Here is a 3,253-nt window from a genome sequence, read left to right as displayed (position 1 = left end):
TTTGCAATGTTTTGTTATGGTTAGGGTATCAAAGGCAACTGTGTTTTAATGTATTATTCCATTATTTCTACCTCAGTGTTTGGTAGAGTTGGACCTAAAGCTTTACCATTTGTAGATTTACAGCCTAGAGGCAAGAGCAAACACTGTGATTAAAACATTAGCAATTTAAGGCCTAATATGGAGGAGAAACATATAGACTTCTCTTGTAACTATGAAAATATTTGGTGAATGAAAGGCAGTAGTGTAAATTCCTTCCTGGTTGGATGGTAGACTAGCCAGGACATTAGTAGTTATCATGCATGTGAAAATTTTTTCACCTTTTTGGCTTTAGCCACTTTTGAAATGTTAGGTATAAAAACAATTATTTTTTTATAAAATACCTTCTAGTCTAAACGATTCTATCTTAACTGTTCATCTCTCTATGATCTCTTTTAACTAAGATTAGTTTTGTTCCAATAAGAAAATCTAGGCTGTCAGGGTAAGATATTCTGATTGGACTGTTGCTACATGGAAGAATAGTAAAGGGTCAGGTAGACATTTGTGCCAGTAAGACCTCATTTAGGAACTTTTAAGCTGCAGAAGTTTACAAGTAGCTCTTAAGCAAGGCTTAATTTGAATCCATTAGCTCCACAAAGCTAACTCAGTTGATAAATAAGTACTTGAAAAGGATCATCTTTGGACCTAACTATAAAGGCTTCAAAGTATGATCAAATTTAAAATGAAAAATATTTAAAATAGTCATTGACAAAAAAATTGCAAATGTGAGCAATCGACCAAACTATATAAGTTTTTTTTCCAATATACACAGAATTTTAGAGAAGTAAGATCAATAGCATTTTTAGGAACAATAAGGTTTCCTAGTTACAAAGAGTTAATCAAGGATATATGCCTGTATAAAGACTGCATCATTAACTACTTAAATTTACAGGATACTACATGCTTCAGCAGCCCGTTTACCCAAATTACAATATAGAGATTAGCATGGCACTTGCACAAGCATGTTATGAAAATGTGTGAAGTATTCCATATTTTTCATTCTTCAGATGCAAGAAATTAAAAACAGTTATTAAAAAATTGATTACACAAATGCAAATGTAACAATAAATGTAATTCATTGATCTGAAAGTTAGTTTGACATCAGTGTACTAAATCCTCAATCCTCAACTTAGAAAGGCCTTTACATAGCATAATCTTAACAAAACTTCTCAAATTAGATATCATTGTCATTTTATCCCAAAGAAATAAAATACTATATAGGCCTAGGATAAAAAAGAATCTTAATCTGTTTCTATAGGGAATGCTATCTGAAATAACACATTTAATAATGAACCGATATATCATAAAACAATGTAGAATTCAAAGTATTATATCCAAGAACAAATGAAATACATTTTGGACATTGTACAAACAAAATACAGATTATTTTAAAATATACTTTTTTCAGACAAGCACCAGAAACATCTTTAGTTTCTGTACTACTCATTTCAACAGATAAGTTAAAATGATTTCTGATTTAAAAAATCACAAACTCGGCAGAAATCATTATAGAGGTATACAAACAAATCTTGAATATATTTTGACATCAACATCAGGCAATTCACTTGAAAAATACGATGGAATCCATGAATTTTTAAAGTAAGATATTGCCGTTGCTTTGTATTGTGAAGATATTTTGTACGGACACAAAGATGGATTGGCATTTTTAAAATTTCAGAAACTTAACCAAACCGTTATTACTTAGGAGAACAATTTTTACAGCCTTCCACAACTTCAAAGAGGTAGTGATACATATTTATCCTTTTGGCAATATCAAATGCAGCTTCTTCCAAGTTCTTCAGACCTGGTTTCATATAATGCTTCAATAGAAGGAGATCTAGCATATCTTTGCTATTTCTATTTCAACCAGCAAGATGCAAGGGGGTCAAGAGGACTTTAGTTTGGGCAGTGGTATCTGCATCATGATGAACTAAGAAAGAAGCCACTCTGGTATTATTCCACATATAAGCACTGTGCAGGGGTGCCCAGCCATTCACAGTTATTGCGTGAATATCTGCCTTGAGCCACCAATTCATGGACAATATCAAAGTGTCCACTGTAGGCTTCCTGATGAAGAGAGGTATACTCATCATCATCCGTAGTATTCACATGAGTGTTCTTTTTGGAAAGTAGTCTCTGTACTGTAGTAAGCCAATTATTTTCAGCAGCCCAAACAAAAATTTGCTTGAATACTTCTCCATTTTTTTTTTTGCAAATGTTACCATTCCTCACTTTTTCATTTTTTTCCTTGTCTACATCAGAATTGCCTAACCAGAGACATTGAGTACCAGTGGGAATGAGGTACACATGTATTCCCCAATAGTTCACGTTGGTTGAACTGGTCAGAAAAATCCAGTGAAATTTCTACATCTGTTATTTCACCATGATTTTTTTTCTCTTTTTCCATTTTTACTCTTCAAAATTATACTAACTGGAGAGTAGGGAATTGATAGAGAGCAGAGGAAAGCTTTTCCTCCATATTCAAAGGTATAGACTGAAAATGAGGACCAGTGGTGTCCTCATGTGCAGCTTATTCTAGGAATGAGAAAATATGAAATAATGCCTTCTATGTAAATGATTTGGGAAATGGCAGAGCAAAAAGTGAAATGATGCAACCAAAAATATAAAAGCAAAATAAATTAGAATAATTATGGAGCAGTCATATTATCTATAAGAACCATGAAAGGGAGAGAGAAAGAGAGAGAGAGATGTGCAATGACCTAGCTAGCCACAAAATCCATGCCTCTGATCAATTTATAGAACAAACAGTTTTATTTTTTACAAGAGATGGAAATAGAATTTATGTATTTATTGAAATTAGAACATACATTTTTAATAGCCTACATATAGAGACATAGCTTTGACCAAATTACAGACAAGAATCTAAATCTCTGAAAATTCTAGTAACAGATCTGACTGAAATCAGTTAAATCACACTTTTCCTGTAAAGTGAAGGAATAGGTCCAGGCTAGGAAAGCAGCTAGAGAAGGCAGGCCGATTGTATCTGGGACAAAACTTTGTGGAAAATGGTATCAAGGATTAATTACTGGTGATCCACTTGCACTGGAAGTGTGAATCTGAACTATTGCTTTTATCATTATATGTTCCAAGAAGAAAAGGTGAGAGGTAATTGATAGCAAAGGGTTAGTAATAAACTTTGACTTCTCATTAAGCACCTTCAATCATCAAAATCACATGAAGACAATAGAGAGGCCTA

General features: G+C 33.0%; 1 pseudogene; it reads left to right on the top strand.

Moving 5' to 3' along the window:
- The first annotated feature begins 936 nt into the window (after nucleotides 1–936).
- On the top strand, nucleotides 937–1,033 carry LOC122098103 (annotated as a pseudogene).
- Nucleotides 1,034–3,253: the final 2,220 nt, after the last annotated feature.

This window comes from Dipodomys spectabilis, unplaced genomic scaffold, assembly GCF_019054845.1.
Source record: "Dipodomys spectabilis isolate Male_0828 unplaced genomic scaffold, ASM1905484v1 ptg000458l, whole genome shotgun sequence".
Classification (NCBI taxonomy): domain Eukaryota; kingdom Metazoa; phylum Chordata; class Mammalia; order Rodentia; family Heteromyidae; genus Dipodomys; species Dipodomys spectabilis.
Note: the sequence above shows the minus strand (reverse complement) of the source record. Positions and strands in the feature narration are given on the sequence as shown.